The 23,562-nt window shown below is 42.0% G+C and overlaps 1 protein-coding gene across 2 annotated transcripts in view; it reads left to right on the forward strand.

Moving 5' to 3' along the window:
• LOC126210143 (ubiquitin carboxyl-terminal hydrolase calypso) overlaps nucleotides 1-23,562 on the forward strand; it is a 154,922-nt gene that overhangs the window by 15,467 nt on the left and 115,893 nt on the right. The gene's annotated exons all lie outside the window — the stretch shown is intronic.

A 23,562-nucleotide genomic window follows, 5' to 3' on the forward strand; every position in this document is an offset into this window, starting at 1 on the left:
CAATTGTATTTACCTCTATCGATTTTATTCTGTTCAGATTGACATATCAAGTTCCACCTTCGAGGAAGTCCCGAATCTGGTTCGGTAAGCTCGTACTTTGCTCACTAAATGATGGTGCAGAACTGTACAGTACGACTTTGCAATGTCTAGGAATACAGCATCGAAATGGAGCTCTTTTTCTACAGATCTACCCCGAGACTACTCCGCAGTGCTCGTAGGTGTGCTTCACAGAGGGTTTGCAGAACCACTTTCGGACTGTTCCTCAGCCGTATTACTAATAACACGTGGCAAAAATGAACACCTCTCTGTGCGACCAACGGTTTCCGTTACTCTATTTCGACACTAATTTATCCGTCGGTAGGTGGGAGTCGACAAAATACACACTCGTTCGGCCGAGAAAGTTGATGTTTGAAATGCTGTAAAAAGATCTACGTGCAACAAAATGTGCTTCCATTTTGACATCCTGCCAACCCATCTCACGTACGTTACCCGTGACACCGTGTCCCGTATTTCGCGATAATACAAAATGTAGTGCCCTTCTTTGAACTTGGAGCGGACTGAATTTCACAGTGTTTCACATTTTGCTGAATCTGTTGCTGTTTATAGAGGAGATTTTATTCGTTCATAAATGTTATAATATAGGATCATAAAATGTGTCCCACAATTCTACAACAGCTGGATGTCACCAGTATGCATTTGTCTTACAACCTTTCCGTAAAAGGGAACGAACTGCTCTTCGTTTCCGTCGCTGCTCTGGCATACGGGATACTATTACTAGAACAAGAGTGAGCTATTCTGGGTAATCTGTGCAGAACCTCACAGGTATTTTATTTGGTATAGATGCCTTTCCGGTATTAAGTGGTCATTGTCAAATTTATGTTCTGCAATCACTTTTGTCAATATGTGACATTTTGGAGGTTCTGCAGTGATTAATTTGAGGAACTGTATTGTGGTCTTCTGGTGTTGAACAATCTCGAAAGACCAAATTGAGTGTTTACGCCTCCTCTGTATCGTTTCCTGTTTTGATCCTAGTACCATCACTGAACAACTGTACAGGTAATTTTGATCAGTTTACTGACATTAAGTAAAATTTAAATTTCTAAGATTTTTTTGTCAAATTGGCCACCAGATTTTTACTTTTTAATTTGTAGAACCCTTCTCAACTCTTCACCTTACTCTCATTTTAATGTCATTTAGCATCTGTTTGCCAACAAGTCTTCAGATTTGCATAAATCTGCAATGAAGCTCTGTTTACTTTTGTAGCAATTTTCTAAAGTAGCTGTTACACAACAGTGGACTGTACCCATCCCCCACAACCTTTCTCAGCACATACAGGTCTGAAGCATATTGTACAGTACTTTCAAATTTTACCCATTCTTCATTTTCAGGGTTGAATGTTTGATGCTAACTGATGTGCAAACTGCTATCTGTTTCCTCTCACACTTACCGAGCAGAAATATTTTACTGCATTTCTTACCGTTAATTTTAACACTTGTAGTTATTGATGCCATAATATTCTTATGGTCTCAAATTCCCATCTCTGTGATAACTAATTTGAAAATCTAAGGTCTGTAAATCTGTCTGTCAACAACAAGTACATCTGAGACGTTGCCCGTACGAGTTAGTTCTCTAAGCAGTTGCTAAGAATAATTTTCATCCTGTCCGTGGCACTATTTTAATTACACGACTGTCCCACTCTATAGCTGCCAAGTTAAAATTTTCTTCTATTACCGTACGTGATTAGGAAATGTACCCGTAATATTTTTCAAGTTTTCTCCAAAACATTTTGTTATTACAGTTCGTGAGGCAGGCACGATGTAAAAGAATCCGATTACGGTGTGTGACCTATCTCTGATACTCCCCTTCACCTCACTGGATATTCTCGTGTTCTCTCCGGCAGTAAAAGTGACATTGCCATCAGGTGCCGAACATATGCTCACAATAAATATTAGTACCGAAGTTAAGATTCCGTCACTATTCTCTTCTCGCTTCATCCGGATTCCTGTTGCTAGTACTGTGTGGGCATTACAACCATTAATAACTGAGACACTACTGTGGGTGTCCCTACACATTGATACGGTACAGAAAGCTCTGGCAGAATGCAAAGGTAACAACTCACCGAATAGTAGGCATGTCAGTCATCCACAATTACATGAACAAAACTAAAAATATTGCTAGCTTTTGGATGCATCCTTTTCTGCTCTCTCTCTCTCTCTCTCTCTCTCTCTCACACACACACACACACACACACACACACACACACACACACACACACACACACACACAATTATAGTGTAACATATAACTCTGTTAAAGTGGTGTGTTGCATAGGTTATTTAGAGCCAATGAATTATGATCATTGATTACTGAAGCACATTTATTTAATTTAGTTTGGAAAGTGGGATATGTGTATTTAGCGTTGGGTTTTTCTGTATGCGCACACTTATCGAATGGAAAGGGAGACGGCACGCTGCCGGATGGGGTGATGCTGGCAGTGGTTCTTGTCTGACCACACTCGCTGCTCTTAATATTTTCTCCTCGCATTGGGTCCCCACCTTGTAGTTGTGCTGGCCTCCATGGACGAAAACACCTGGGACAATGCACAAAAGAAGTGACGAAACAAGAGATTAGAGAGTAGGGCTGTTACAAACTGCAACACAATTTATTGTGAATGTTGTCGATATATAGTCTTGCGAGTTTCGCAGGAACTTCTGTGAAGTTTGAAAGATAGGAGACGAGGTACTGGTGGAAGTGAAGCTGTCAGGAGGGATCGTGAGCTGTGCTCGGGTGGCTCAGTCGGTAGAGCACTTGCCCGCGAAAGGCAAAGGTCCCGGGTTTGAGTCTCGGTCTGTCACACAGTTTTAGTCTGCCACCACGTTTCGTATTGGCACACGCTAGGCTGCAGAGTGAAAATCTCATTCTGACACCATACCTTCATTGAAATCTATTAATTGTTTGTTTTTTTGACAGCCAGTCTGTTGTGAATAAAACAGGAATAGTTACCGTATTTACCCAAATGTAAGACGATGCCGAATATAGCATGACCCCCTTCTTCCTTGAGAAAATAATTATTTTTCACAAATTTTGACAAATCAAAATTACAAACTGTTTTATTGGCATAAAGTGTAAAAGTTAACATTATACCTATACTAAACTTATGGCATTTATTGATTGTCTGCATTTTGATAATACTAGGAGAAATAAAATAAACAAAAGGATATGATTTACATTAATTTTTGGATCATTTTCTTTTTTGCCTTTGCTTTCTAACCCTGTAGTCTTTTGTATCCGTATTTTTAATAATAATAATCATCCTACCATTCCGATTGCTTAGATATGAAATTTATAGCTTCATTGACACAAACATTTGGCTATTTCTTCTGAATACATTACTATTTCTGAGGTTATCGTTATGGTGGGATCTGAGAACACAGCCCTTTTTTACGAAATATATATTGGATTTCGCTTCCGTACTGACGTGATAGTATTACAGATCTCTCTTTTTCAAACTTATCACCTGCTCGCCACTATCTCACTGGCCTTGTAGAAACAGCTGACACGCCCCCTTTCGTTCCTGTCATATGCCACGAGTGTCGACAACATTTCAGCGAGAAACACGTTAGTATGCCACTGGCCCCTATCTAGACTTTTATTGTCTCCTGCAGAAACAAATACTATTGCTGAGTATTTGTCCAATTTTAGTCACTTCAATTCCGACTACAAATGGATTTGGGCAAACTGCAATTTAAAAGTGGTACATGTACATAATAAGTCAAAGTACACATTATACAGGGTGATTCAAAAAGAATACCACAACTTTAGGAATTTAAAACTGCAACGACAAAAGGCAGAGCTAAGCACTATCTGTCGGCGAGTTAAGGGAGCTATAAAGTTTCATTTAGTTGTACATTTGTTCGCTTGAGGCGCTGTTGACTAGGCGTCAGTGTCAGTTGATGCTAAGATGGCGACCGCTCAACAGAAAGCTTTTAGTGTTATTGAGTACGGCAGAAGTGAATCGACGACAGTTGTTCAGCGTGCATTTCGAACGAAGTATGGTGTTAAACCTCCTGATAGGTGATGTATTAAACGTTGGTATAAACAATTTACAGAGAATGGGTGTTTGTGCAAAGGGAAAAGTTCTGGACGGCCGAGAACGAGTGATGAAAATGTAGCACGCATCCAGCAAGCATTTGTTCGCAGCCCAGGAAAATCGACTCGCAGAGCTAGCTCGAACAAGAAGCACAACAATTCATATTTCAGCAGGATGGAGCACCACCACATTGGCACTTATCTGTCCGTAGCTACCTGAACGTCAACTACCCGAGGCGATGGATCGGCCGCCAGGCAGCCCGTGACAGAGCACTTCATCACTGGCCTCCAAGAAGCCGTGATCTTACCCCCTGCGATTTTTTCTTATGGGGGTATGTTAAGGATATGGTGTTTCGGCCACCTCTCCCAGCCACCATTGATGATTTGAAACGAGAAATAACAGCAGCTATCCAAACTGTTACGCCTGATATGCTACAGAGAGTGTGGAACGAGTTGGAGTATCGGGTTGATATTGCTCGTGTGTCTGGAGGGAGCCATATTGAACATCGCTGAACTTGTTTTTGAGTGAAAAAAAACCTTTTTAAATACTCTTTGTAATGATGTATAACAGAAGGTTATATTATGTTTCTTTCATTAAATACACATTTTTGAAGTTGTGGTATTCTTTTTGAATCACCCTGTAGATTCACCCGATTGGCAGCGTGACAAAATTTGAAGCTCACTCACTACCCCCCTCCTTGCAGTTGTCCAACCTCTCAGCCAGGCTGGTGTCACTGCCCCCCCCCCCTCCCCTTTCCTACCTTTTTGTACTACTGAGCTTGAGCAACTGTGAAAAACAGACTGCAATATCTTCTAATGTGTAGGCCATATGTAATAAAAACAAATACCCAAATAGAAGATCGCAATTGTGATTTGGCTCCATTCTAGAAGTGTTGCTGTCCTGCTATCTAGTGACATCTGTAGCTTCTATTTCCAGGACTGGTCTTGCCACTGTAATTTATTCTTGCTATGATAGTTGCAGTCAGTTTAACACAATTGATTTCCTTTGTTAGACATTTCATTCTGGATTAATTTTTCTTCTTATTTCAGACGAATGTCACCATCACGTTCTAAAGCCACTTAAAAGCCGGTAATGTTTTTACCCCGTATTCTAATGCAGTGACCTATTTTCTCATTTGCAATCCACATAGTAAATTGTTACAGTGTCTCATAAACAAACAAAATATTGGTGTGCATTCTGAATCAACTAATTTAATTGGATAGATAAAAAATCTACTCTACAAGGAGCGGCAGAAAACACACGCACAAAAAATAGTTATAATTAGACGAGCTTTCGGTGCCAGTGGCTCCTTCTTCGTGCAGAAGGGTTGAAGGGGAAGGAAGAGGGGAGAAGGAAAAGTACTGGAGAGATATAGGAAAAGGGGTAGATTTTAGGAAAGTCACCCACGACTGTGGGTCAGGGGAGACTTAACTGGACGGGATGAGAAGGAAAGACTGATTGTTGGGGACTGCGTCGGACAAGATTTGAAAACCTGATAGCTTAATGATGGAAGACAGGGTAATATGCGAGACAGTGATTACTGCTTAAACATCGAGCATGAATTAATAAGAGTGAAAAGCTAAGTGTGCTGTATGTAACAGAGGTGGGAGGGGTGTGTGAAAATAAGACAATTAAAGATGTGTAAAACTAAAATGGAGTGAAGAAAAGAGTACTTACAACAAAGAAATGCTGAGATGGAAGAGGTTAACATAAATGAAGGCCAGGTGGGTGGTGAGAACCGAGGACATCTTTTTGTACAAGTTCTGAGAAACTGGTGTCTGAGGAAAGAATGCAGATGGCACGTGTGGTGAAACAGGCACCGAGGTCATGACTGCATGCTATGCAACAGGATATTGCATGTTGACACTCTGCCTATCTCCATTCATCCGATCTGATAAACTGATGGTTGTCATGCTCTGTAGGAATCAGCATGGGTTTCGAAAAAGACTGCCGTGTGAAACCCAGCTCGTGCTATTCGTCCACGAGACTCGGAGGGCCATAGACACGGGTTCACAGGTAGATGCCGTGTTTCTCGACTTCTGCAAGGCGTTCGATACAGTTCCCCACAGTCGTTTAATGAATAAAGTAAGAGCATATGGACTATCAGACCAATTGTGTGATTGGATTGAAGAGTTTCTAGATAACAGAACGCAGCATGTCATTCTCAATGGCGAGAAGTCTTCCGAAGTAAGAGTGATTTCAGGTGTGCCGCAGGGGAGTGTCATAGGACCGTTGCTATTCACAATATACATAAATGACCTTGTGGATGACATCGGAAGTTCACTGAGGCTTTTTGCAGATGATGCTGTGGTGTATCGAGAGGTTGTAACAATGGAAAATTGTACTGAAATGCAGGAGGATCTGCAGCGAAATGATGCACGGTGCAGGGAATGGCAATTGAATCTCAATGTAGACAAGTGTAATGTGCTGTGAATACATAGAAAGATAGATTCCTTATCATTTAGCTACAAAATAGCAGGTCAGCAACTGGAAGCAGTTAATTCCATAAATTATCTGGGAGTACGCATTAGGAGTGATTTAAAATGGAATGATCATATAAAGTTGATCGTCGGTAAAGCAGATGCCAGACTGAGATTCATTGGAAGAATCCTAAGGAAATGCAGTCCGAAAACAAAGGAAGTAGGTTACAGTACACTTGTTCGCCCACTGCTCGAATACTGCTCAGCAGTGTGGGATCCGTACCAGATAGGGTTGACAGAAGAGATAGAGGAGATCCAGCGGAGAGCAGCGCGCTTCGTAACAGGATCATTTAGTAATCGCGAAAGCGTTACGGAGATGATAGGTAAACTCCAGTGAAAGACTCTGCAAGAGAGACGCACAGTAGCTCGGTACGGGCTTTTGGAGAGACGCTCAGTAGCTCGGTACGGGCTTTTGTTGAAGTTTCGAGAACATACCTTCATCGAGGAGTCAAGCAGTATATTGCTCCCTCCTACGTATATCTTCGCGAAGAGACCATGAGGATAAAATCGGAGATATTAGAGCCCACACAGAAGCATACCGACAATCCTTCTTTCCACGAACAATACGAGACTGGAATAGAAGGGAGAACCGGTAGAGGTACTCAAGGTACCCTCCGCCACACACCGTCGGGTGGCTTGCAGAGTATGGATGTAGATGTAGATGCTGGTGTAAATGGCCAATCAGTGTTTATGTAACAACTGGTATATAATGTGCCGTTTAACAGGTGGCACTCTCTTTGATAGTATAAGGGGCATTCAAAAAGAAATGAGCTGGAGTCTGGAATATGCATATCGGTGACAGGAGGGTAACAATGTGGTGTGTGTAATGAGGTGTGGTTCCAACCACAGTGTGGAAGTTCACAGCCCATTGCTATAGGGGACAAGTGCGTGTCACGTGACTATACAGAGCTAGCAGCAGCAGCAGCAGCACGCATCAATCGTCCGACGCTGCCAGTTGCATTGCAGACAGTGACACGGAGGTGTCAAATGAAAAGCAGAGAGGTGTTGTTTTTTTTCTGTCAGTGGAAGGAGTAGGAGGAACGGACATTCGTCGACGAATGTCACGAGTGTACTGCGAACACTGCACGTCCCTTGCGAGGGTCAAAGTTCTCACGAGTGCTTCGGGGAAGGACGGGTGTCGTTAGCCGACGGTGCACGGTGTGGAGCACCACACTACGTTACCGATGACATCGTCCAGCTGGTGGGTGCACTCATTACCCAGGACCACTGAGTGACAGTGAAAGTCACAGCTGCCGTGGTCAGATTGAGCGTCGGAAGTGTCCACACTGTCGTGAAGAATGACTGCACGTGCACAAAGTGTGTGCCCGGTGGGTGCCCCACAGTCTTCAACCACACCAGGAAGAATGTCGAATGGCTCACTGTCTCGCTCGTGTGCAGCGCTCTGCTTGGGAAGGGAATGCGTTTCTGGCCCGAGTGGTGGCTGGAGGAGAGTCATCGTGTCGTCACTTCGAACCGGAATCGAAACGACGAAGTCTCCAGTGGAAACGTCCAGTGTCACCACCACCAAAAAAAAGCCGAGGCCATCCACATGAGTGTAGTAAAGGTTATGCTGATGTTCTTCTTTGACCGAGATGGTCCTCTTCTGATTCACTTCCTGCAGCACGGGACAACAGAGAATGCCCAGCGTTACTCGTGATCCTTGACCACCCTTCGCCAAGCGATCAAAACGATCGGGCCATCTCACCCTTGGGCTCATTCTGTTCTCTGACAATGCCTAGCCTCGTACAGCCGACGTAGTCGTGGCACGCCTGCAGAAATTCAAATGGGAGGTTCTCGCCCACCCTCTGTACAATCCGGACCTCTCTCCACGTGGTTACACCATTCTTGGTCTCCTTAAAACCTTAAAAAGGCTCTGAGGTGCAAACGATTCACCTCGGATGATGACGTCCAGCTGTACGTGCGGAACTGGTTAACATAGCAGCCCCGGGAATTGTACGAGACAGCCATTCACAGCCTCGTGTCACAGTGGGACAAGTGTCTCGACAGCCGGGGTCAATACTTCTAACGTACAGGTACTGGTTTCTGTAATTATGCCTCTAGCTTGTTTCTTTTTGAATGCCTTTTATATATATTTTGCCAGTTACAGGACTGGTATAGGTGTTGGTAGGAGGGTGCATAGGGAAAGTCTCGCTGTGGGGATAGTCAAGGCGGTAGGAGCCATGGGGTAGGGAGACAGGTGCAGAAGGAGCATAGGATCTGACAAGGATACTGCAGAGATTGAGAGGGCTTGAAAAGCTATTCTAAGTGTGGTGAGCAAAATCTCAGACAGAACGGATTTCATTTCAGGGCATGATTTTAGAAAGACATGCCCTTGTTGAAATAGCTGATTAATACATTACAGACCACTATAATAGCCAGTGACCAGCAGTGTGCTCTGATTATACAGAGCGTTACAAAAAGGTATGGCCAAACTTTCAGGAAACATTCCTCGCACACAAATAAAAAAAAGAAGTTATGTGGACATGCGTCTGGAAACGCTTAATTTCCATGTTAGAGCTCATTTTAGTTTCGTCTGTATGTACTGTACTTCCTCGATTCACCACCAATTGGCCCAATTGAAGGAAGGTAGTGTTGACTTCGGTGCTTGTGTTGACATGCGACTCATTGCTCTACAGTACTAGCATCGAGCACATCAGTACGTAGCATCAACAGGTTAGTGTTCATCACGAATGTGGTTTTGCAGTCAGTGCAGTGTTTACAAATGCGAAGTTAGCAGTTGCCCATTTGATGTACGGATTAGCACGGGGCAATAGCCGTGGCGCGGTACGTTTGTATCGAGACAGATTTCCAGAACGAAGGTGTCCTGATACGAAGACGTTCGAAGCAATTGATCGGCGTCGTAGGGAGCACGGAACATTCCAGCCTATGACTCGCGACTGGGGAAGACCTATAACGACGAGGACACCTGCAATGGACGAGGCAATTCTTCGTGCAGTTGACGATAACCCTCATGTCAGCATCAGAGAAGTTGCTGCTGTACAAGGTAACGTTGACCACGTCACTGTATGGAGAGTGCTACGGGAGAACCGGTTGTTTCCGTACCATGTACAGCGCGTGCAGGCACTATCAGCAGCTGATTGGCCTCCACGGGTACACTTCTGCGAATGGTTCATCCAACAGTGTGTCAATCCTCATTTCAGTGCAAATGTTCTCTTTACGGATGAGGCTTCATTCCAACGTGATCATATTGTAAATTTTCACAATCAACATGTGTGGGCTGATGAGAATCCGATCGCAGTTGTGCAATCACGTCATCAACACAGATTTTCTGCGAACGTTTGGGCAGGCATTGTTGGTGATGTCTTGATTGGGCCCCATGTTCTTCCACCTACGCTCAATGGAGCACGTTATGACGATTTCATACGGGATACTCTACCTGTGCTGCTAGAACATGTGCCTCTACGAGTACGACACAACATGTGGTTCGTGCACGATGGAGCTCCTGCACATTTCAGTTGAAGTGTTCGTACGCTTCTCGACAACAGATTCGGTGACCGACGGATTGGTAGAGGCGGACCAATTCCGTGGCCTCCACGCTCTCCTGACCTCAACCCTCTTGAGTTTCATTTATGGGGGCATTTGAAAGCTCTTGTCTACGCAACTCCGGTACCAAACGTAGAGACTTCGTGCTCGTATTGTGGACAGCTGTGATACAATACACCATTCTCCAGGGCTGCATCAGCGCATCAGGGATTCCATGCGACGGAGGGTGGATGCACGTATCCTCGCTAACAGAGGATATTTTGAACATTTCCTGTAACAAAGTGTTTGAAGTCACGCTGGTATGTTCTGTTGCTGTGTGATTATTTATTTTTATAATTTATTTTTTTTTTTTTTTTTTTTTTTTTTTTTTTTTTTTTTTTGAGGGATCGGCAGTACCAGCATTGGATGTGATGGCCCAGGAAATTTGCTTCTAACTTGGCTGGTGGGGTAATTATGTCCAATGAGGGCTGAGGTGAGAATGGTGATCTATTGCTGTAAAGACTCTGCATCCAAACAAATACGTTTGGCTCAAATGCCAGGGCTGCATGGGAGGGAACGTTTGGCATGGAACGGATGGCAACTGAAAAAAATGTAAATACTGTTCTTTATTAGTAGGTTTAATGTGGACATAAGTGGGTAGCTGACCTTTGGTGCGGACGAGATCAACATCCTTCTACAAAATCGTGCCATTATCTGCCCCTCGTGTTTCCTCGGATGGTATCATCCGTCAAGCCAACTTCAGACTGCAACAACACGCCAGACCTCTCCTCATAAAGCTATCCCACCTTCTCCTAAACTACCTCAACAGCCTTATTTCATTTCTTGTCCATCTGCAGTTCCCCAAACAGCCACACCATCAACCACCACTCCTCTCTTACAAACCGAGCTTGGTCAACCTCCTTAACACCCAACAGCTTTCACCACTGCCTCCTAGACCCAGAATAACCCATAATCACAAGAAAAAGCTACAACAGTACAGCGTTCTCAGCCTCTCATCTAAAGCTCTCTCCTCTCCGGAATTATCAGTATTATCTAAGGGTCTCACTTTAAACCTTAAACCTGCATTTGATCTTGCTGCTTTGGTGAACATATTTTCCTTCACACATAGTGTCAACTGGGAGTATCACTTTGCAACCCAATCCCAAAACCTTTCCAACAATAAACCTGATATTGAACCTGCCTTAAAGAGTTCAGCAGGGATCTCAACTTGATCCACAACCACTACCTCAAAATCATCCCTTGCAAACCTTCCAAGAATTTCTCAGATCCAGCATTGCTTCATAATCCTTCTACATCTACATCTACATTTATACTCTGCAAGCCACCCAACGGTGTGTGGCGGAGGGCACTTTACGTGCCACTGTCATTACCTCCCTTTTCTGTTCCAGTCGCATATGGTTCGCGGGAAGAACGACTGTCTGAAAGCCTCTGTGTGCGCTCGAATCTCTCTAATTTTACATTCGTGATCTCCTCGGGAGATATAAGTAGGGAGAAGCAATATATTCGATACCTCATCCAGAAACGCACCCTCTCGAAACCTGGCGAGCAAGCTACACCGCGATGCAGAGCGCCTCTCTTGCAGAGTCTGCCACTTGAGTTTGCTAAACATCTCCGTAACGCTATCACGGTTACCAAATAAACCTGTGACTAAATGCGCCACTCTTCTTTGGATCTTCTCTATCTCCTCCTTCAACCCGATCTGGTACGGATCCCACACTGATGAGCAATACTCAAGTATAGGTCGAACGAGTGTTTTGTAAGCCACTTCCTTTGTTGATGGACTACATTTTCTAAGGACTCTCCCAATGAATCTCAACCTGGTACCCGCCTTACCAACAATTAATTTTATATGATCATTCCACTTCAAATCGTTCCGCATGCATACTCCCAGATATTTTACAGAAGTAACTGCTACCAGTGTTTGTTCCGCTATCGTATAATCGTACAATAAAGGATCCTTCTTTCTATGTATTCACAATACATTACATTTGTCTATGTTAAGGGTCAGTTGCCACTCCCTGCACCAAGTGCCTATCCGCTGCAGATCTTCCTGCATTTCGCTACAATTTTCTAATGCTGCAACTTCTCTGTATACTACAGCATCATCCGCGAAAAGCCGCAAGGAACTTCCGACACTATCCTTCCTCGTGTCCCTATGACATAACCCTAATTTGTCCTCTGCAGAACTCCAGGCTCTATGTTCCCTGAAACCTGATGACACTATCATTATCCCCCCAGCAGACAAAGGATCTATCACTGTGGTACTTGACTGGAAGGAGTATGTTAGTAAAGGTCTATGCCAGCTATCCGACACCTCTACATACAGTGTTTGCCATCAAGATCCCATCCCTGTGATTCAAACTGACCTACAGTCCCTCTGTAGAACCTTAAGCCCCTCACAAGGACTTAACACCTCAATCCATAGAACTTCTCACCCCAGCCAAACCATGCACCCCCACCTTTTACCTTCTTTCTAAGATCCACAAACCCAATCATCCTGGTCATTGTGAGGTAACAGGCGAGTTGTGGCGCCCTGAAAATATTCTAAGTTCGGATTTGGCGTGGCCGCACGGGCAAGCCGGGGCTCGTCAGTGACTGCGTGGTGCCGTACGTTAGCTGGCCCCAGCACATGGTCCAGGTCGACCACATGGCTGGGAATTCCATGTTAATGCTGTGTCGCAGAATGGGCTTTGTGTCGAAGAAGGAGATTTGTATGCCGTGGAGTGCCAAAGACGGCGGACTTTGTGAAACCATAATGGCAGACATTACACAGCTCGTGTAGAAATTAATAGTAGCCAGATGAATCGTGGTACCTCATAAAGAAACATGTACATTACCATTATTTGCACAATGATTCTGATGGTGTAATCAGATTTTCAATATCTTTATTAGTTTAAAGTTTAGTATCTGATGATAAATTATACAAGTAACACCCAGCAACAAATTTCCAAAATCTAAACAGTTCATCCGATTTTGTTGATTGACGTGTCTTTAGAAGGCTATTAGTGTAAACCTAAATTGGTATAAATTACAGGCAAGTAACTTGAATAGTACATGATTTATTGGACGTCAAAGTGGCCGATTACTATTGTCGTCAGGCCATAAGTACTCCACAGTTACATGAAAAAACGGTAGCAGCATGCATATAAATATATTTATTCATCTATGTCTTTGTTTATATCCAATATATACTATTCGTGAAGAAATTGGTCAATTATTTACTGTGTTTTAGAAAGCATGGAGTCATTAGGCTACTGGCATACTTCTGTTCGTTATTGTGATATATGTTTAGTTGATTTGTTTACGTATTAAATAATGTGTGTTAGAGCATGTTTATGGTCCAGCCATAGGAATATTTATTTAATTTCAAGTTATTTAAATGTAAATTCAGTATTTCGAATGTGTTTCATTATGTTTGTGGGTGTGCATTGGCTTGAAGACATGGCAGGAGTGCTCTAGCCAATCACAGTGCTTGTGAATGGGGAGACTGGATGGAAGTGGGAGAAGAGTACGGGAGTGGACAGGGGAGTCTTGGACAGTACAGCACGACGGATGGGTGGTCGCGGGAAGGACATTGAGAGTGGAGCAGTTTGCGTGTGGTCGTGGGTGGTAGAAATATTTTGTAGTGCCGACGTGTGAACTTGTGAGGTTTCTGTGGCTTCTGCAGTGAAGAGTAGAATGCGTAGACCGTCGACACCGGTAAGTGTTTTACAGTAATAGAGGTCATTCTTAAAGGTACTTCTGCTATCGTACCCATAATTTAAAGTTGTTAAAATAGTACCTGCAGAATTTATTTAATTGCAATATTTCATATATAAATTTCTATATAACATTCAAAATTTGTAATTGCTGAGTGATAGGAACCTTCGACCATTTGTTTCACGTGTATATTCGTATTGTATATTGTAGACTCGGCAGTATTTGGCTCGTAATGCGGCAACTGTGTATCCCGGCCCCTGGACAATGAAACCGATCAAAACTTTTAATATTTCAACTCTTGAGTCGGAGGGTACATAGTTGAGGGCCCCCCACACCATCACATATCATTTTATTATTGAATGCCCACACCATCCTATTGGTGCTGGCTTCAAAGCACCCACTGGACATATATCTGCCTTAGTTGATCAGTACCTGCAACATGTAGTACAAAAACTTCCCTCCCACAGCAAGGACACCAACCACATCCTAGATCATCTGCAATAAATGCCTGTCCCACTCCCACCACACACCTCGCTTGTCACCATCGGTGCCACCTCCAACCGTACCGATGTCTCCCACGTAAATGATCGGTCTGCTGCTGAACTTTTCCTTGGTTTGCATCCACGTGATACCTTACCTGTGACATTCTTCCTACTCACCTTAATAAATTTTATACTTACCGACAATTACTACACGTTTGAGGGCCAGACGTACAAACATATCGAGGGTACGGCCACGGTCACCAGGATGGCTCCTTCCCGTACCGACCTTTTCGCGGGTTGCCGGTATCCGTAAGTCTTCGGCTCCCAGTTTGTTTGAAATACATTGATGACATCTTTTCTGTATGGACTTATAGAGAGGCTGACCTGTTAAAATTCCTGGAACCTCTGAATAACTCGTCCCAAATAAATTTCACATTGTCCTGTTCCAAATTACGTGCCACTTTCCTCGATGTTGCTCTCGTCCTCACCACAGGCGAGCTACACACTTTGGTCCACTTAAAATGTACTAACAAACGAGAGTTCTTACATTTTGACAGTCGCCATCCTTTCTATGTCAAATGTCCGTCCCCTCCCGTACAGCCTCGGCATTCGAGGTAAACGTATTTGTTCGGATGCAGACTCTTTACAGCGATAGACCACCATTCTCACCTCAGCCTTCAGTGGACATAATTATCCCACCAGCCTAGTTCAGAAGTAGATTTCTTGGACCATCAATTGCGACCCTGTTACTGCTGATCCCTCCAAACAACATCATCAGAGCACACCACTGCTCACTGAGTGTTATCCTGGCCTGGAATGTATGATCAGCTACTTTGACAAAGTAGCGTGCCCTGAGATGAGATCCATTCTGTCTGAGATTTTGCCCACTACGCCTAGAGTGGCTTTTCATCTCCCTCTCAATCTCCGCAGTATCCTTGTCAGACCCTACGCTCCTTTTGCACCTGTCTCCCTACTCTACGGCTCCTACCAGTGTGACTGTCCCTGCTGCCAGACTTGTCGTTTGCACCCTCCTACCGACACCTGTACCGGCCCTGTAACTGCAAAACGTATACTATCAAAGTGAAAGCCACTTGTGAAACGACAAGTCGTATACCGGCTGTTATGTAAACACTGTTCGGTCTTTTCCACCGGCATGACGACCACCGAGTTACCGGTTACGACGAGTGGGCGTAAGCAGAGGGTGTATATTGTCAGCGTGCAATGTGTCGTCGTGCTCTGCAACACGACAGTCGTGACCTCGGTGCCGGTTTCACCGCACGCGATGTCTGGATTCTTTCCCCGGACACCAGTTTCTCAGAGCTTGTACTACAACGTGTCCTTGGTCCTCACCAACCACCTGGCCTTAATTTATGTTAATTTTTTCAGTCTCAGCATTTCTTCACTGTAACTACTCTTTTCTTCACTCCAGTTTAGTCTTAAAGATCTTTCATTACTTTACCAGCTATTTCTCATCATTCTCTCACACCTCTGTTACATGCAGCACACTTTAGCTTTTCACTCTTATTAATTCGTGCACAATTTTTAAGCAGTAATCTCTGTCTCGTCTTGCACATTATGCTGCCTTCTACCTTTAAGGCCTCAGGTTTTCTAATCTCATCCGATACAGTCCCCGACGATCACTTTCCTTCTCATCCCGTCCAGTAAGTCTCCGTTGACCTGGGGTTCTTGGTTACTTTCCCACAATCTCATGAAGGAGTCACTGGCTGCCGAAAGCTTACTTTTGTGTGTGTGTGTGTGTGTGTGTGTGTGTGTGTGTGTGTGTGTGTGTGTGTGTTTGTGTGTGTGTGTGTGTGTGTGTGTGTGTGTGTGTGTGTGTGTGTGTGTGCTTTTCTACCGCCACTTGGTGAGTAGATTTTTTAATCCATCCTGTTAAATTATTTTGTCAAATATTGACCAAATCGACTAATGTTTTTTAAAGTACATCTTTTCCATTTTTGAATATTATCTTTACTAAAAAAGCGGCATTAGTGTTTGCATACGTTATCCGTACATGTATGAGAACATTTAATACAAACCTGTTCAAACCCAACAAAAGTTTGTAAGATAATAGAATTTAATGCTATTTCTTCCTGTGTTTTACAAAACTGTCAAATTTCAATCAGAGGAATAGACTATCGTAGTGGCCGTTTTGTATTTTCTTGCGTTTCTCTAGCACTAGCACTAGCGCCACACAAGTCGGATGTCACGCGATCATTTCAGCGATATCTGTTTGAGCGAAGTCGATACCGAATCGAGTGCTTTGGCATATCGGGAAAGCCTGCCTTTCTGATTCTTCGAAATAAAGCTGCACGTGACTTCGATAGCTGAAGCTACGTCTCTTGATGTAAGACATTCATTATAAATGGGTCAATCCATGTGAAGTGGTCCAGTGATGGTTGCTTGACCATTTTTAAATATTTTAATTTTTTATATGTGATTGTCCTATATTTGAGAAGTTCAAAACAGTGTTTTAAAATAATTTATCTTTCACCTTTACTGGATGGCAGCCATTTTTATTTGTAGGTGTGCGACAATTTTTCAGTCTGGAGACATTAGTGAAAATTTGAAAATCTCTGCACTTTGTTCAGTTACAACATTGCAGTTGACATGATTGTTTTTAGAAAAGTGTCCTCTATGACATTGTCTGTTAAACAAAATACCCTAAATTCAGAAATAACCAGTCAAAATGACCTCCAAAGTTTGGTATCCAAATTTTCGAAAATCCACTTTTTAGGTCCAAAAATAACAAACAAGGAGTGATTTATAAGAGTCTTTTTGTCCTGTAGTTAGATATCATGCACTACTAGCCTCATATTGAGCAAGAACACTTATAAATGGTTTCTTAATTTTTATGAATTTTTGAAAATTGAAAATTTTCATTTTTTGTAAAGTTTGGGGTTAGTTATCTCAGGTGGGACTGAATATAAAAATATGATTTTTGCACAGTTTGTACACCTATATGATAACAACCTACTGTAAAAATTTCAACATTGATATCTGACTGTGAACAAAGATATGAATTTTTGAAAATGAGGAAATAATTCACATTACAACTGATCTTATGGCTGTTGCCTGTTTAAATGGTTTGTTGTTTCATTGTAATAAAATTTAACTGTAACATATATTTAGGTAACACCAGCACCCAGTATTCATTTAGTTTTTTTATTTTTCGTAATGCAGTATTAAACAATAGGAGCTTTCGCTTTTGTTCTATGGTTATAAAAATGCCCATTTACGTTTAGGTTTATTGTCTATAAAGTAGTACATTATTGCTGGGTGTGGCATTTTTGTAGTCAGTCTGTTCTGAAACCTCTGTTAGAGTTGATGTATATACTTCATCGATAGTGTAGAATGTGTTATGTGCTTTTTTTCTGTGTGTAATTTGTAATTAATATAGAGAGATTAACTGGAATGCAATAACATGGGTGAACAGTGCTCTGTTGGACAGATAGCAATTGAAGTGTGTCACAAAACAGTTCACGATTCAGTTTCAAAAAAATGTCAATGACTTTGAAGTTAGACAAACTTTGTTTAAATTCTTCTGTAACATCAGTGTTTGAGTATCATAGAAGAAATATATTCTGAAGTACAACCACATTTTTGGAAGAAAGTGCTGTGATCCACTTAAAAGTTCATAAAAAGCTTATTATTAAAGATTTGAGGGAAATAAAACTTGAACATTTGTCCTTCTTATGTGAGAGTGAAACAGCTTTCCAAGTGAAACTTAATGTGATTCCTGGAAATTCCCTGTGCCCAAATTGTTTCTCAAAAATAATTGTTGTGAATCCAGAACCAGAATCATGTAACCTCGTTAATGACATTTATATTTCTAATGAGGAAGCTGTTAGCATATTGGGTTTTGCTTGTTCTAAGTTAGACGTATCTCCTGCTTCGAAAATAATAAAATTAAATAGCAGAAAAAGAAAAACAGCTGTTGAAAATAAGGTACAACAAATTTCAGACAAAATTAGAAAAGATTTGGAATCATGCTTTAATAATACATATACCAACATTATTTCTAGAGAAGAAGAAAACCTACCACCAGCATCATCTGACAGTGAATAATTGAGCTTACTAGAGAAATTAAAAATTAAATGTTCAGTGGCATCTAAAGAGGAAAAAGTTAAAATTTTAAGTTTGCTCCCTGACTCATGGTCAAGAGAAAAAATAGTTAATGAATTCAACATTTCTCATCGTTTGGTTAAACTAATCCGAAAATTAGTGAAAGAGCAAGGCATTCTTCCAGTTTTAGGTATAAGTGAAGAAACAATTAAAAAGGTCCAGCAGTTTTGTGAGGATGATGAAAACAGTAGAATGTGCCCAGGTTGCAAAGATAGCAAAAGAGTTGTTATAAATGGGGTTAAAGTAATAAAGCAGAAACAACTAGTGCTGTCAAATTTAAATAAACTTTATGTAGCTTTCAAAAATTCTCATACTGAATGAAAAAGTGGAAGGTCAAAATTTTGTGACCTCCGCCCTAAGTGGTGTATTTTGGGTGGATCCTCAGGGACACACTCCATATGTGTTTGTTTATATCATTAAAATGTCAAACTGATGATTGTGGATGCAAAACTCAGTGATCTTAACTACGAAGAGTTACTAGATTTAATGGTCTGTGACACTAAGAGTTATGTCTGCGTGATGAGTTTGTGTAATAAATGCCCTGGTAAGGAAACCATTATTGAATTGTTTCATGAATATGATGAGGAAATGACTGACATTATTGCCTTCAAACAGTGGGTCACAAATTACAGGGCAGAAATGATAACAGTGGTTAAATCTCAGGAAGAATACTTGGAATCTTTAATTGATAACTTACAAAAACTCAAAAGTCACCACTATGTTTCTAAAATCCAAAGTAAGTTTTTGAAGGGCAAAAAAGTACAACTTCATGAAACAATGCATAGTGCTAGCTGATTTTGGAGAAAATTTTACATTCGTGATTCAGGATGCAATACTGGGTCATTGACCAGGCGACAGTGCATCCATTCATTCTCTACTTTAAAAATGAGAAAAGATAATTTTCCCAAGGTTGAGAAGCTGATACACTTTTCGGATGGAAGTGGTAGTCAGTATGAGAACATAAAGAATTTTTCAAATCTGTGCAACCACAAAGTAGACTTTGAGTTGGAGGCTGAATGGCACTTTTTTGCATCTTGCCATGGTAAAAATGCATGTGATGGAGTAGGAGGTACAACATAACGTGAAGTAAGTAAAGCCAGCCTACAAAGACCAACCACAGACCAAATTCTCACAGTACAGGACATGTATGTCTTTTGCAAGGATGTTAATTGAAAATATTTATTTTAAGTGTGTCAGAATAATATAAATCTTAATTTCAGTGGTGTTTCCACTTTTTGTATTGATTATATCCCGCCAGTATCACACATGAATAGGCAACAGCCATAAGATCAGTTGTAGAATAATGTGAATTATCTCCTCATTTAAAAAAAATTCATATCTTTGTTCACAGTCAGATATCATTGTTAAAATTTTTACAGTACGTTGCTATCATATAGGTGTACAAACAGTGCAAAAATCATATTTTTATATTCACTCCCACCTGAGACAACTAAACCCAAACTTAACAAAAAATGAAAATTTTCAAATTTCAAAAATTCATAAAAATTAAGGAAACATTTGTAAGTGTTCTTGCTCTATATGAGGCTAGTAGTGTATGATATCTAACTATAGGAAAAAATAGACTCTTATAAATCACTCCTTGTTTGTTATTTTTGGACCTAAAAAGTGGATTTTTGAAAATTTGGATACCAAATTTTAGAGGTAATTTTGACTGGTTATTTCTGAATTTAGGGTATTTTGTGTAATAGACGATGTTGTAGAGGACACTTTTCAAAAAGCAATCATGTCTATTGCAATGTTGTTAACTTAACCCAATGCAGAGATATTCATCATCATCATCATCATCTTGGACAGTTTCCAGCCACTGGCTGGGTCTGTCGGGAACACAAGCCTCTCCATTGTGTTCTGTCTTTCCACCATTCCCCCTCTTCCACCTTCGTCCAGTTCTCTCCTCTTCTCGTCACACATTCCTTCACTCCCTTCACCCATCTATCTCTTGGTCTTCCTCTGGGCCTCTTCCCCTCCAGTTGCAGATCAAACATCCTCTTTGGAATTTTTCCCTCATCCATTCTCTTCATGTGTCCATACCACTGCAGTCTTGATTTTTCTATCCTGTCCTGTACTGGTTCCTCCTTTAGTCTTTCCCTCACATACACATTTCGCAATCTGTCTCGTCTTGTTACACTCAACCTGCTCCTCTGGAACTTCATTTCACTAGCCTGTATTCTACTTTTGTCGCTTTTGTGCATTACCCATGTCTCACTTCCGTATGCCAATATGGGGACAAAGTAGCTTCGGTATATAATTCCCTTGGATTTCTGTGGCACCTCCTTGCTCCAAATAGAGATATTCGTATTTTTGCTAATGTCTCTAAACTGAAACATCATTGTGCACTTACAAACGAAAATGGCCACCATTCAGTAAAAAAAAAAACTGTTTTGGACTTCTCAATTATTGGGTAATCACATATAAAAAATTGTGGTTGTTGTTGTTGTGGTCTTTAGTCCTGAGACTGGTTTGATGCAGCTCTCCATGCTACTCTATCCTGTGCAAGCTTCTTCATCTCCCAGTACCTACTGCAGCCTACATCCTTCTGAATCTGCTTAGTGTATTCATCTCTTGGTCTCCCTGTACGATTTTTACCCTCCACGCTGCCCTCCAGTACTAAATTGGTGATCCCTTGATGCCTCAGAACATGTCCTACCAACCGATCCCTTGCAAAAAAGTGCCATTCAGCGTCCAACTCAAAATCTACTTTGTGGTTGCATAGATTTGAAAAATTCTTTATGTGCTTATACTGACTACCACTTCCATCTGAAAAGTATATCAGCTTCTCAATGTTGGGAGAAGGGAGGAGGGAAACATAACTGGAAGAAAAATCCACCTGGTTTGTTACAAGATCTCCTCACTTGACTCGGAGGAGCAAACAGCACATGCAATTCCAAATTGTTAATGGAGGAAGCACCTCTAAATTACTGGTTATCTACTAAATATCAGTGTATTATGTTTATTAACAGAAAACCATCTACTTTGGGGGAGCAACATTGCTGGTTCAATTACCCTATTTAGTTACTTTTTGTTTACTGCTTCTTTGCAGTTCTCACTTTTCAAACTAAAAACACTTCCTCCAGGAGGTGTGCAGCGTCCAGTAGCAAGAACACAGAGATGTAGATGGGCAGGTAGTTCTTACAAACTCACCCTCATTAGAGACTGTAACAGAAGGAATCCCATATTGTGATACTTATTAATAGTAATAAAATGTGACTTAGAATCAGCTTTCTATACAGACGAAGGTTTAAAGAATTGAGTAAACAGAAATTGGCAGTGAATTTTGTGAATGTGCAGAGTGCTTTTACACCATTTACGAATGTGTTTCGTGTTGTTGCTTGTATTGTTTGTGTAAGCACCACCATTTCCCATTTGTAACCAGAATCCCTTGAGCACTACAGCTATGGTGCGTGAGAATTATTGTCAGTGACTGCCTTTATAAAAGAACCACACGGATCAGTTTGTCTTATTACCTTCATGACATTACCTTGTTAAGTATGTCAGCCTGAGTTCTTGTGAATCTCGTTGAGTGAAACTCACGGTCAGTAATAAGTTTTTATCCGAGCAGTAGATTATCTCAGTGATTGTGACATTTTTTAAACATTTACAAGCTGTGGGGATGCCACATACATAAAATTTAAAGATTTCGAAGCTTTGGCCAGTGCACTAAAATCATTACTGTTCTCGTCAAGATGATGGCAGCGGGCCGAGTAGTGGAATTACTGAAAAATGAGATCTTGGATAGTAATGTAACACAACCACTGAAACATTAATGTCACATTATTCCAGTTTGTGTCTCCAGTTGCAATCTTAGCGTATCTTTCCCTGTACCACAGCCCCAAAGTCTTTAATTGCTGCATAAAAAATTGTATCAAGTTGTACAAATATTTCAGGAATTCGTTTGGGTTCAGACAATGATGTAGGAGATGGAGGCTGCAAAGTATACCAGTTAATAATGGGCAACAAACGTGTTATTTATTGATTCTATTTGTCTAGAAAAATCAGTAACAGCCTTCTTTCACAGTGAAACTTAAAATTGACAATAAACACACCAACAGCACTGTCGACAGCATGTGGAACTCTAGTGGTTACAGGACTCGTATAGTGCTGCTGTTGATTCAGATACAGCAAAACCTGTCTAAAAATGAACTTACAAGCCCCATTGGTGGCAGGTGACCCACAATACGACAGTGCGGTCGAGACTACAGATGACCCCCGTCTCGGGCAGACAGGCAGTTTCGGTCAGCTGGAGAGAAATCGGGATACCCCGGTCGACCTGAGCCACTGTCGGTCGAAAGCTGTCACATTTTCTGCCGAGTCAGTGTCGTGTGAAGTACGTGCCGTTCACACCTTGGAAACGGACGGCATTCCGTTAACCTCTGCGATTCTGTGCCTACTCACATTTTGGCCGAAAAAGTGTCAGACAAACAATCGTTTAGGTCGGTCGGTCACCACAGTCGAACGCGGGGCTGCGATCGCGAGACCCTGCGGTACGAGACGGAGCGGAAACACTCGGAAAAGTGCAGTGGTGGAGTTACAGTCAGAAAATGTCACGTCGAGTATATTTTGGGGTTTCTGCCGTGTGCCGTCAGAGTTCCGCGGTACGAGACGGAGCAGAAACACTCGGAAAAGTGCAGTGGTGGAGTTACTGTCAGAAAATGTCACGTCGAGTATATTAAGGGTTTCTGCCGTGTGCCGTCAGAGCTCACATCGTTAAGGAACCGACAGTTGCCAAAAATATCATTACGATCGGATGAGAATACAGAAGATCTTCTCGCAATTGCACCCTAGGAGCTGCCCAGACGAGACGTCGCGCGCCTATCTCGGGAGGAGCGGCTGCTGCGACAGCCTCTGACCGGCATTCGGTGAGTTTTTCCCCTTTTGTTACAGGGGAAACAAAGTTCGAGGAAGGGATCTCTGAGAAGAGAGAGAAGTAAACGACAGAGGATCGAGTATCTCAGCTATTCATTTCGAGTATCCGCGAGCTAATCCGTCGACGGGAGTTCATAAACGGTTAGAAGAGTACAGGTAACCACTCGCCGTACAGTCGTCACTCGGAGTTGTCGACAGGCGAGAGTCAACAGATTCGTACTTCGACCTGTCAGTGCAGCACGATTGGCCTGAGGGGTTGTGTTATTAGGTGGAGTGGAGGGAGGGAAGGAGGGAGGGAGTGTAG

This window comes from Schistocerca nitens, chromosome 10, assembly GCF_023898315.1.
Source record: "Schistocerca nitens isolate TAMUIC-IGC-003100 chromosome 10, iqSchNite1.1, whole genome shotgun sequence".
NCBI lineage: Eukaryota > Metazoa > Arthropoda > Insecta > Orthoptera > Acrididae > Schistocerca > Schistocerca nitens.